General features: G+C 38.4%; 1 protein-coding gene across 10 annotated transcripts in view; it reads left to right on the top strand.

The window, feature by feature from the left end:
• The window catches only part of NCOA2 (nuclear receptor coactivator 2), a 307,971-nt gene that overhangs the window by 178,705 nt on the left and 115,736 nt on the right, over nucleotides 1-13,530 (top strand). Inside the window, exon 2 of one of the 10 annotated variants that reach the window (XM_032296309.1) lies at nucleotides 1,100-1,104. The exons of the other annotated variants lie outside the window; for them this stretch is intronic. The gene's annotated coding sequence lies outside the window, so the exon portion shown is untranslated. The remainder of the gene's footprint in view (nucleotides 1-1,099; nucleotides 1,105-13,530) is intronic. 10 annotated transcript variants of the gene reach the window in all.

The following is a 13,530-nucleotide window of genomic DNA, read 5'->3' as shown; positions in this document are numbered from 1 at the left end:
ACGTAAATAAGATAGTTATGATATACATGATTAATGGTAGAGTTATATGCAGTTGTTCTTCAGTATTACGGGAGATTGGTTTTGGAAACCCAGTGGAGACCCAAATCTACCAATACTCAAGTCTCTTACATGAAACAGCATAGTAGGTGTATATAATGCACATACTTCTGTATACTTTAAGCCATCTCTGGATTACTTAAAACACCTAATCCATTGCAAATGCCATGCACATAGTTGTTTTATTGTACTGTGTTTTTATTTGTATTCTTTGATTTTTTTTTTTTTTTTTTAAGTTTCAAATTTGAGATCGGCTGAATTTGTGAATACAGAACCACAGATGCAGGGAGGGCCAATTGTACAGGCTTTTAGAAGACAGAAGAGGGGAATTTAATCTTGGGAGGAAAAGTCAATATGAGCTAAGTCTTAAAGATGAGTGAGAGTTACCCAAAAGGGGAAGATTTATGGCTTATTCCATATAGGACAAGCAAAAGAACTTAGGTAAGAGATGGTATGTAGTAAATGAGGAACCATGCGCATTTTACAGTTTGGGCAAGCAAAAGGACAGCAACCTGGAGACAGAGGCAGGGGCTAGATCATAGCACCTTGTATTATGTTTGAGGAAGCACAGGCTTTCTCTTGGAGGGAGTAAAGACCACTAAAGAATTTTAAGCAGGGAAGTTATCTGGAAATAAGGAGACTTATTTTGAATAATCCAAGTGAGATATTCTGAAATAGAAGCGGTAGTGATTAGCAAAGTGATGAGAGGAGCGAGTTGGGTATATTGGAGAGGCACAGTTACCTTATTAATGATTTGAGGAGAATACAGAAGTAAAAGGAGGATGTTCAGTGGATTGATATCTTACACATGGGGCATTTTGGGGGTGGGGAATAAAAATGGATGTGTTTCATTTTCTGAGTAGTCACCTAGCAGGCAGCAGGATTTTTAAGGTGGAAGCTTTGCGAGGTGAAGGCTGGAAAGATTTGGGGAACTTATGGAGATAATTGGTACCACCAAAGATACTGCAGTAGCAGTTCTTAATCCTAGTTGAATATCAGAATTACCTGGAGAGCTTTTAAGAAAAAACATTTGTTTTTTGAGACAAGGTCTCACTGTGTTGTCCAAGCTGGGGTGTAGTGGTGCGATCATAGTTCACTGCAGCCTTGACTTCCTGGGCTCAAGAGGTCCTCCTGCCTCAGCCTTCCAAGTAGCTGACACTACAGGTACCTGACACCACCGTGCCCAGCTAATTTTTGATTTTTTTGTAGAGATAAGGTCTTTTCTTGTTACCCAGGCTGGTCTCTAACTCCTGGGCTCAAGTGATCCTCCTACCTTGGCTTCCCAAAGTGCTGGGATCACAAGCATGAGCCACTGTGCTTGGCCTAAGAGAAATATTGACGGTCATACCACACCTGTAAAATTTCTGATTTAATGGGTCTGGAGTGGTACCTGGTTATCTTGGGTGTTTTTAAATATTAAAAAAAAAAAACTTTTATTGTAAAATATGCATAAAATTTACCATTGTAACGATTTAATTACACATTTCAGGAATGTTAAATACATGAACAGTGTTGTGCAACTATCACCATTATTCATTTCTAGAACTTTTTCATCATCCCAAATAGAAACCCATTTAATAATAACTCCATTCCCTCTCCCTCCCCAGCCCCTGATAATCTGTATTCCTCTTTCTGTCTCATGAATTTGACCAGTCTAAATATCTCATATTAGTGGAATCCTTCTTTCATTTAGGATGTTCTCAAGGTTTATCTATGTTTTAACATCTACCAGTACCATATTCCCCTTTAAGGCTGGATAATATTCTATTGTGTGTGTGTGCATATTTTGTTTATTCATCTGTTGACAGACATTTGGGTTGTTTTCACCTTCAGCAAAACCTGTTCACCTATTATGAATAGTTCTGCTTTGAACATGGATATATATATGTCTGAGCCCCACATAAAGCTCACATCTTTTTGGTATATACTTAGAGGTAGAATTGATGGATCATATGGGAATGGAAAATGAAAACCAGGTGGTTTTTATATATGTAGCCATGGTTGAGAACCTATGGTATAGAACAAGGGTGCTTAATCTGGAAGATCCATAAATGGTCTTAGTGAGTTAGTGACGTTTTGGGAAAATTGTATGTCATACTTTATATGTGTGTGCTTTTACTTTTTGGCCTTGATCAGATACTCAAGAGTGGTTCATAACCCCAAAAGCTGTTAAGAATCACTCACTAGAGAACCTAATTTTAGGACAGGTGAAGGATTTGAGTAGACACCTCTCCAAAGAAGATATGCAGATAGTCAAAGAAACAAAAGTAAAGATGCTCAATATTGTTAGTTATTAGGGAAAGGCAAATCAAACCCACAATGAGATATACTACTTCATATCCAGTAGGATGTCTATAATTTAAAAAGAAAACAAAAATAAGGTTTCTGGAAAATTTGGGGGAAAAAATGGAAACTTCATTTATTATTGGTAGGAATGTAAAATGGTGTAGCCACTTTGGGAAGCGATTTGGCAGTTCTTCAAAAAGTTAAACATAGTTACCATATGACTCATCAGTTCCATTCCTAGCTGTATATCCAGGAGAATGGAAAGCATATATCTGTGTAAAAACTTGTACACAAATGTCCATAATAGCATTATTCATAATAGCCAAAAAGTAGAAACAACCCAAATGTCCATTCACTGAGTAATGAATAAACAAAATTTGGTATAGCTATACAATGGAATATTTGGCCATAAAAGAAATGAAGTACTGATACATGCAGCAATATTGCTGAACCTTGAAAACGTTATGCTGACTGAAACAAGTAAGACGTAGAAGGTGACATATTCCTTGATTCTGGTAATATGAAATGTTCATATATTAGGTAAATCCACAGAGAGAGAGTAGATCAGTGGCTGCGAGGGGCTGAGAGAGGAGAGAATGGGGAGTAATTGTATAAGTTTGGGGTTTCCTCTTGGGGTGATGAAAATGCTCTGGAATTACATATGTTGATGGTGTGTAACCCTGTGAATACACTAAAACTACTTTTTAATATATACAATAAATTGCTGCATTTTAGGACATGTGACCTCAGTAAAGCCGGTTAAAAATAATTTTTAAAATAAGAGATGAATGAGGAGAGAACTGGCCAGATGGAAACCTGCATAACTTCAAAGAGGAAGAAGATCCCATAAAAGAGATTGAAAAAGAATAATTATGTAAGAGGAGGGCCTATGGACTGTTGTGTCATGAAAGCCACAATATGGAGAGGTTAAAGGAGGAACCACAGAAGAGGTGTGATTTTTAAGTGTGGTAAACACAGCAGAAAGTTTGATAACAACATACGGTATGCCCAAATGGCTGTAGGTTGGCATTTGAATGTCATGGAAGACTAGGGAGGGCAGATTTAATGGAGTAATATGGAAAGAAATGCAATATCTTTTGGTCATAGAGTGACTGGAAGGGAATCGAGAATAGTCTACATGCCTGTATTCCCTTATTTGAATCTCAAAATTCAACACACGAAAATGGAAAGGCTTTTTGTAATTCATTTGGTAGTAAAACTTGACCTGAATGGATGTGAGATGATTTATAATCATCATTTGTCCCACTTAGTGTGAATATTCATACATTCACTGCAGAAATAATACTGAATTTGATTATAGAATTCTTCTGTAGACCCCTCTGGGGTAATAATGAAATATGGTATATGACATACCTTATCTTTTTTTTTTTTTTTTTTTTTTGAGACAGAGTCTTGTTCTGTCACCAGGCTGGAGTGCAGTGGCGTCATCTCGGCTCTCTGCAACCTCCGCCTCCCTGGTTCAAGCACTTCTCGTGCCTCAGCCTCCCGAGTAGCTGGGACTACAGGCATGCACCATGACACGCAGCTAATTTTTGCATTTTTAGTAGAGATGAGGTTTCACTATTTTGGTCAGATGGTCTCGATCTCTTGACCTTGTGATCCACCTGCCTTGGCCTCCCAAAGTGCTGGGATTACAGGCGTGAGCCACTGAGCCCAGTCAACATGTATTATCTTTCTAGAATGAAATATATATATGTATATCTACATACACATATATGTGCGTGTGTGTGTATGTTTGAATTCTAAATCATGTGGTCCTCACTGTTTGGAGGTAAAGGAATCCTAGACCTTTGTATTCTTTAGACAGGTCTGGATGTGAAGGAATCTGTGAGATTGAATGGTAGCTGGAGAGGAATTTAAACTCATGCTTTAAACATTTTTTTAAAGGATGGAAATGGCCTGAGTATGCTTTAGGTAGAGAGGAAGAGGTTGAAATGAGAAGCTATAACTATTGCAGCAGGGTCTCACAAGTGTGGAGGGAAATAGAAATGGGGTTGGAGTAGTCAGTGTTTACAGGCGGAAGGATCACACATCCTCTGAGACACTAGAAGGGATGTTGAAGATGGAGGCAGATATCTTTCTAAGCAAGAAGAAGGGAAGTTGAGGAAAATCAAGTTGAACAGGTATTACTGAAGTGGCAAAAGCTGAAAGTAATTGTTGAGGTCAGTAGAACAAGCTGAGAACGAAGTAAAGGATTGGCAGGCAGGACTAAGGGCCCGGGCAATTTCAGAAACCCTGAAATCTCTCGGGCCACTCTGCCCCTTAAGCTGCTTGATATTCTCCATTGATGCTCAGCTTCCCCTTATGGTGGAAAGGCTTGGGAATGCAGTTTTGCGGAATGAGTTCTGTGAGAGGAGGGCGTGAAAGGGAACTGAGGCGGTTGCGGGTGGGGAGGGGGCTCTAGCTCGAGAGTGATGGAAAGGGGCAGCGGACTGGCGTACACTGAAGACTTAATTGTGGAGGAAGACAGTATAGCATGCTAGGAGTTTGTTGAAATAAATAAATAAATAAATGGTGTTCAAGTGGGAGCAGTTCCGCGTCATTACAAGATTCAGGGCCTAATTATAGAAGGCAGCGGCTGAAGTAGAGCAGAGGTGAACTTTGTTAGAGTTGACAGACAAGGACCTGGGGGATACTCATTAGTTCACCCACAGTCTTTGATATTACTCAGGATGATGACCAGATTTGGGCTAGAGAGGAAGCCCTAATCCGATTGAATTCTTCAGTAACTGGAGGGTATTAAGCAGCATGTTGGTAAACTTAATAAGATAGAGGTGTTCTATGGCACTGGTAGAGAGAGTGTTTTGAAAGGAGGAACAATTTTATATAAGTGCATTTCCGTAATAGAGTGAGGAGAGGGTGACCCTACTTCCTATCCCTACTACCTGTGTAATGAGAGGACAGCAGCTTCCACTGGAGTGGACTGCAGGGGGATGGTGGCCTGTCAGGAGAACCAGACAGGATTCATATTTAGTTAACACCCAGCTTGTTATTCCACCAGCCTTGACTCGGTTCTCCATTGTCATCCAGCCTAGTAGGTGTCACCTGATACCCTAGGTGCCTTCCTCAAGGGATTCTGCTTTAGTTGGTCTAGGGCAAAGCCAGGGAAACAGTTTTCAAAAGCTCCTTGGGTGATTCATTAGTGGCCAAAGTTGAAGACCACCCGTGGAACCCACATTTTGCTTTCATCTGCACAACAGCATTACATCACATGCCTAGATGACCTCAACATATTGCACCTATGGCATACCTGACTTGGCATTCCTTCATCAGATTAGAAATGAAATGCTAAAACAATTCAAAGATATTCAATTACTAGGAATCAGTTTAAACTGTAAAACAGTGTCACACCATAATCTTTAAATTAGCAAAGCATTTTTTAAAAATCTTAATACTCATTATTGTTGTGAATTGTGAGAAGGGAACTTGCACAGTCTGCTGCAGGGTTTGTAAATTAATACAGCCTTCTTGGAAAAGAATTTGACAGTACACATAAATAGGATTAAATATGGTCAGATTCTTTGACCTAGTAATTACATTTCTAAGACTATTGTAGGTATATAATCAGAAATGTGGATCAAGACATGTTTAAGATATTAATCAGTGTTATTTATAGTAGCAAGAATTGAAACAAATGGTTAAATGTGGTATATTCATATGATGGGATATCATAGAGCATTAAAAATTATGAAGACATTTAATGACAGAAAAATTTTAGTGGATAACATTAAGAAAACAAAAGAGCCAGCTCTATAATTATATATACACTTTGTGCTTGATTGTATACACACATACATTTTAAAATATTGAGCAGGAAATTTTTTTAAGTGATTGGTTTTTCTCTTGGTGGTAGGAATATGTGCTATTCTATTCTTTCATGTTTGTCTGCTAGGAGCATGTTTATTAAGCAAAAAGTAAAATTTAAAAAAAAATAAAATTATTACTCTAATCTCTTTCAGCAAAAAGAATAAGGAGAAGTCATTTGGGATGAATGTTGCTAGAGAAGTGTTTCTTGCTCATAATAATCCCCAGTGTGTTTTCTAAATACTTGCAAACTATCCATTTATCTGTTGCACAATTTTGTCAGGTTAAGCTTGTTGGTTTTGTTCTTTTTGTTTCAAATAATAGCTTTGTTGAGATATAACTCACATAAAATTCAGCCTTTTAAAGTGTGCAATCCAGGAGTATGCAGTTTATTCGCCAGTTGTACAGCCATCACCATTATTTAATTTCAGAACAGTTTCATCAACCCCAAAAAGAACCTGTACTCAACAGTCACTCCCCATTTCCCCTTCCCTCCAGCCCTTGGCAACCACCAACCTGCTTTCTGTTTCTATGGATCTGCTTACTCTGGAAGTGTCATACGAATGCAGACATACAATATGTGGCCTTTTGCAGTATCCTATTAGCGAGTCTCCAGTCTCTCCTGCCTACGCTGCCGGAAATGTCATTTAGACCACTACCATGCTAATCTTTCTAGCATAACTGTGAGTTTACCATCTTTAGCTCAAAAGTTTTCATTGAACTCACAGTTTATTAAATTGACAAGAGCTACTCCTGTTCTGGGGTTTAAGGTTTTCAGACTCTGCAAAGTCATTGCCTAACTAAATACCTGGTAAATAAATGAACTAAATTAACTAAACCTACTCTACCTTATCTCTCCTTTTCCTTCTCCCTCAGAGAGGAAGATAGTCACTATGTGTTAGTCAGATTTCAGGTCACCCATAGAGCAAGACAATTTCTTTCTAAAGTTTAGGGCAGGAATTCTTAAACCTCAGCAAGCATCAGAATCATGGGGAGGGCTTGGCAAGTCGACGCTGTGCTTCACCTCCAGAGTCTCCTTTCAGAAGATCTGGTCAGAACCAGAGTGCATTTCTGACAGTTCCAGGTCACCCTTTGATAAGCATGGTTCTAGGGTTTGTGCTGGCTCAGGTAGGGTGCAGTCAGCACTCAGTGCAGGACCTGGCAGTGACCTGGGGGAAAGAGGAAGGTGAGGATGGGAAGAATCCAGACTCCCAAATCCCCGGGTCCCATGGTCATCCCAGCATGCAGGCTCCCCACAACAACTCTAGCATTACCTCACTGTTTATTAACTGTACCACTTTGGTGCCCTGAAGTTCTCATACATGTTCACCCCATCTCATCTTCACTTTGGAAAATTATATCCATTCTTCAAAACCTAGCTCAGACATTCATAAAACCTTTGCCTACTCTTCCTAATGAAGGAAGGAATTTTTTTCCTCATTAGCACTTTATACATTTTCTGTATACTATGTTAATTAATTCCATACTTGTATCTTCTTTTTAAATCTTGCATTTCTTGAGATCAAATTCTGTTATTTACTCAGCGACTGTATTGCAGTGCCCATAGAGCACAGTAATTTGCCCTTAGCAGCTACTCAGTGATTATCAGTACAGTTGAATTCAGTATCAGAAGAAAATAAATGCAAATAGATTTTTAAAGTTAAAAGCCTGTAATTTAGGCTATATTTTAATGCCAAAGGAGACCTGTATTGGTTAGAAACTGAACCTTATATAAAATTATATTGTTCAAATATATTTTTGCCCTAAGTATAATAGTCACTGCTCTTGGTTCAGAAACATTGACTTGAAAGAAAATACCAGCTGAAAACATCATATGTTCATGCTATAAACATGTATATACTGTGTCGTGGTGTCTCTTGAGAGCTAGCTGAGTTTTCTCCACATCATTCTATCCCAGCTAGAACCAGGGTTTAGATTTCAGCTTGATGGATTATTATCCATTTCATTTTAGTATCAGACAGAAGGACTATAATATAACTAGCTGTCTCTGAGGTGTCAAGCAATTATCTCAATTTATTTTAAGTTTCATTCCATGCTCATTACTTGCTAGTTATGGCTAAATAGGGCGCAGTAGTCTCAGAGATCTTTATCCATAGGTGTAGCTTTTACAAACAGTTGTTCTTTATTCTCTCAGTGGAAAACCGTCTTAGGACTACTTAAAAGAAAAAGGTAGAGAGCAACATATAAAATAGAAGGCATTTGTTTTAATCTTTTTAATGCCTATTGTAGACTGCCCTTATTTACTCAGCGGATAACTAGAAGTTACCATTCTTGAATCCAATTATATATTTAGTTCCATAAAGCATAGTAATTCTCCATCTGGGGCTTTAAAGGGGAAAGAACCCTCTAGTGGCAACTTGCCAAGGCTATTCTGTGTTCTTCACAAAATTCATCCGGCAAAACCAGAGGGTCCCCAGCCTCTGACACTGGGGTCAGAGAAGTGAATTCCACTGTACAGTCCCAATGTTAGCAATGTGATAATGCTTTTGCTGACAGCTACTTGTCTGTGTCTCAAGTTTGAAACTTAAGTTAAAATAGCTAAAATATAAACCATAATCTTACAGTACGGCTAGTTTTGATGATTACCAAAATCCTTCATTTGAGGTGTAAAAGATGGTTAAATTAAGGGTTTTGACTCATATTTTTAGGTGTCAAGGTAATTTTCAAAATCCATTCATATAATGAATTTTTGTAAACAAACAAAACAACTTTCCAAATTCTGGTAATTCTCAGTAAACATCATTCTGTAGGTATGTGTTATTTGCAAATAATCCTTATTTTGGCTTTTTAAAAAATTTTTTTGAGATGGAGTCTTGCTCTGTCTCCCAGGCTGGAGTGCAGTGGTGTGATCTGGGGCTCACTGTGACCTCCAGCTCCTGGGTTCAAGCAATTCTCCTGCATCAGCCTCCCAAGTAGCTGGGATTACAGGTGCACACCATTATGCCTGGCTAATTTTTGTGTGTTTTTGTAGAGACGGGGTTTCACCATGTTGGCCAGCCCAGTCTCAAACTCCTGACCTCAGGTGATCCATCCCCCCTTGGCCTCCCATAGTGCTGGGATTACAGGCATGAGCCACTGCACCTGGCCTAATTTGGCTTATTTTTATGAGACAAAATTGGCTTCTTTTTGGAGCAGGGGGGGGCCTCTGTTAATCTAGAGCTGCCATTTTCATTATTAATGTCAACCATTGCCTCATAGCAAATACTGTGTAGAATTATTGTAATTATCTGACCAACAGTAAGTTTGTAGGAATTTTTATGGTGAAAAATGAAGCAGAGGTCCTCCCAAACTAGATTTTTTCTTCTTGTTTTTTTCTACCTCTGTAGAAGTGTGGTGGAAAACAGAGGAAAAGAGTATAAAAAAGTATTTCAGAAGAATACTTTTTTTTTTTTTTTTAGACGGAGTTTCGATCTTGTTACCCAGGCTGGAGTGCAATGGCGCGATCTCGGCTCACCGCAACCTCCGCCTCCTGGGTTCAGGCAATTCTCCTGTCTCAGCCTCCTGAGTAGCTGGGATTACAGGCATGCGCCACCATGCCCAGCTAATTTTTTGTAGTTTTAGTAGAGACGGGGTTTCACCATGTTGACCAGGATGGTCTCGATCTCTTGACCTCGTGATCCACCCGCCTTGGCCTCCCAAAGTGCTGGGATTACAGGCGTGAGCCACCGCGCCCGGCCCAGAAGAATACTTCTTATACAGTCACCCTAGAAAGGAAAGGTTATTTCCATTGCCAGAGAAGGTGATCACTATGTCCCTTATTTCTTCTCGAGCCACAAGCCTTTAAATTTGGGTCGTGTACTTTTTTGATGCAACATGCTTGAAAGTTTTGCCTCTACTTCGTTTTTCTGTTTTTATTAGAGATAAAGAACCCAGCAGAAAGTTTACAGTTAAATGAGTTACTGTGGACAAAAGGGAAGGAGGAGTGAGTTCCTTAAGGCCCATCCCTGACACAGAGAAACCAGAGTGGGAGGCAGCAGTATGGGCCTGCCTGGGGCCCACAAAGGGCTGGCTCACGGGGACAGTCGGTGCCAACAAACACCCTGGACCCTCTCCTGGGAAAGAGGCAGCTGATGAGGAGGCATTTAAAAAAGGGCTGCTTTCACTTCAACGTTACCACTGGCTTGGAACAAGTAAAAGGGAACCTTTAATTCTTCCTGGTAGAATCTATGAAGCCTTGCGTAAAGGGAGCATGCTTTGAGCTGCCTTGGAAGGACAGGTCAGATTTTTCCGAGGAAGAAGGGCAATTTTAGTAACGTTTTCTGGATAGCTCTTGTGATTTAGATAATTTCTTGCTCTGAAAGATTCGGTAGAAGAAAAAAACATACAGTTAAAGAACATAGGATATGCTAATGACCCTACAATAACTAAATTTCTGGCTATCTTATACAGAAGAACTTAGAGTAAATTTGAAGAAATGGAAGTTTTAAGTATAGTCATAATATAGATTTAGTAGTTTGGAAATTGTTATTGAAATATCCTTTGGTTCACCAAAGAAAATAATTTGTACTTGAAATTTCATTGCTAATACCTATAAAATCAGATCTGATTTCTCATTTCATTCAGTGTACACAGTCTTTGTGCCGCTTAGTACAACATAGGTGGTTTACCTCATTTTATACAATATTTTTTTCTGAAAATATGCATGTGAGCAATTTATATACTTACAGTTTATATTCCAAGGAACAGGTTACTTTAAAAATTCCATTTGGTTTGCCTAGGTTTGGTTTATTTGTTTCTTTCCCAGCCACACAGCCAGCTCTTTTGTTGTTGTTCCTTCTCTCCTCTCTCTCTTTCTTTCTCTTCTTCTCTCCTTCCTTTTTTTCCTTCTTCCTTTCTTTTTTCTTATTATAAACTCAAAAAAGTCTAATGTGTTAATGAAAGGGAATTTGGAAAATACAAAAATTAAATTACACCCATAGTGTCCATTAAAATAACTTAACTGCTAATATTTTGATAACTTTTTTCTCTTTTAAACTTTTAATTTTTTATTTAAATTAATTTTTCTCTCCAAATAATCTAAACCACCGGTTTAGATTATTTTATAAACATTTATATTCTATTGAATTCAAAGAACAGTTTATGTTTATTAAATAAGCCCATACTATATGCCAGCTGCTCTTCTGTGCCCTTTACATTTCAGGCGCTCAGCGAGCCTATAAAGGTATGTATTATTGCTCCAGTTTTACAAATGAAGAAAGAAAGCTCCAAAGAGGTTAATTAAATAACTTGCCCCAAGTCAAATAACTGATACATGTGGTGTTCTAGGGATTTCCAGCCAGAGTCGACACCAGAGAATGTGATCTCAGCCACAACATTGTACAGCTTTTCGTATGATTAGTGGTTGCATATTAAAGAAATTATATTATGAATCTTCAAGATCTGTTAGAAAGCTCCCAGATAACATGCATCTGAGAGGACTTTGCTAGCTACCTATGTAAAGTAGTATCCCTCACCTCATCTACATTATCCTAATCTTGCTACCTTGCTTTTCTTTTCTTTTTTTGTTTTTGAGACAAAAACTCTGTTGCCCAGGCTGAAGTGCGATGGCACAATATCGACTCACTGCAACCTCCACCTCCCGGGTTCAAGCAATTCTCCTGCCTCAGCCTCCTGAGTAGCTCAGATTACGGGCAAACACCACCATGCCCAGCTAATTTTTTAAATTTTTTGGTAGAGACAAGGTTTCACCATGTTGGTCATGCTGGTCTGGAACTCCTGACGTTGTGATCTGGCCACCTCAGCCTCCCAAAGTGCTGGGATTACAGGCATGAACCACCATGCCCAGCCCCACCTTGTGTTTCTTTATACCTCTAATCATTATCTGATATGGTAAATATTTTGTTTGTTTTACTATTCCCCACCCTCTCCCTACTTTCCTATTAGAATATAAGAGTCACTGACTTGATTCGTTCATTGCTATATTTTCCAATAACTAAACCTTGCTTGGAGCATAAGAAATATTCAGTAATATTTGTTGAATGATTGAATGACCTCTACCCTCAGTTTGGGTTTGTGTAAATTCTGATTTTTGTTAAAAAAGAAAAGAAAAGAAAAGAAAAGAAAAAAAACCTCCATTGGACTGATAGACTAGAATACCCCCAAGATCTGCATTCTGCCTTAAATTGTGGCCTGATGCTGCCATTGTCTGAGAGTCCTGGGATGATGGGCAACTCCAGTACATCCCACTCTGGACAGGGGAGGGGGAGGACAGGGAGGAGTGGTGTGGGGGGAGAGGGCCACTCTACACCTAACCATGATAATGTGTGCCTACCAAGAGCCAGATTCTTGTTTCCCAACCAGTTTTTGCCAGTTGTGCCTGTTATCATAATGGCATAATTTAATTATATGTAACCGACCAAGTGTGAGTTTGAAACAACACATTTGTTTCTGGTAAAACTAAGACTCAAAAAGTAAAATGAACAAACTATTGCTGCCAAATGGGTATATATGACACATGTCTAATAGACTGGGGAAAATCATACAAATCTGTACCTTATAAGCACTTTTAATAAATCTAAGTGTCTATAAGTTCTAGGTCTGTTTTAAATAAACAAATTGGAGAGTAGGCACTGGTTTTATTGTCTGCTATTTAGACAATAAATTATAGGTATAGGTATGATTTATGCAAGAAAGGCACTGTGAAACTCCAATGGAGACTGAGAATCAAAGCTACATTTATGTGTTTAAAGTTAAAATGAAATTATTAAGGTAGTATATATCATTTTCTACAATTACCCTTCATAACTGACTTCTTAAATTAACCAATTACCATTTCTGAAAAAGAGGAAAGAAGGTTTTTACTGTTTTGAGTGAAACTGAGCATTCTTGGTATGCCAGATAAAATTTCTAGCTTGTGTCTTATTTAATAACTTCATAATAAATTCAATAATAACAATAATTTTCCTTCTCTTCGGGGGATAATTGTGCATGAGCTGAGAATGATATCCTTTCTGCACTGGAATGTGAGCTGCAGGAGGACAGGGACTGTTCACTGTTTTGTCATGACTCAGTCTCCAGTGTCTTCAGCAGTGCCTAGAGCATTCGTTATTTGTTGAATAAATGGATATATGATTCTAACATATGCACTGTTTAACAGAAATAAATGTTTTACATTCCACAGTGGTACTCTTTCTTTTTGAAACAGAGTCTTGCTCTGTCATTTTTAACAAAAAGAAAAGTGATTTCAAATTACATAGTCACCGTTTACAAAGTTAAAATATACTGCTTTCTGTAATATATACACTAGTTTATAAATTTCTCTTTTCAGTGTATGTATTAAAGTATAGGAACCGTTAATGCCCACATTACAGTGGTTAAGAATTGAGGAACTGTTTGGATTCA

This window comes from Sapajus apella, unplaced genomic scaffold (assembly GCF_009761245.1).
Source record: "Sapajus apella isolate SASKATOON/1434 unplaced genomic scaffold, GSC_monkey_1.0 scaffold35, whole genome shotgun sequence".
Taxonomy (NCBI): Eukaryota; Metazoa; Chordata; class Mammalia; order Primates; family Cebidae; genus Sapajus; species Sapajus apella.
Note: the sequence above shows the minus strand (reverse complement) of the source record. Positions and strands in the feature narration are given on the sequence as shown.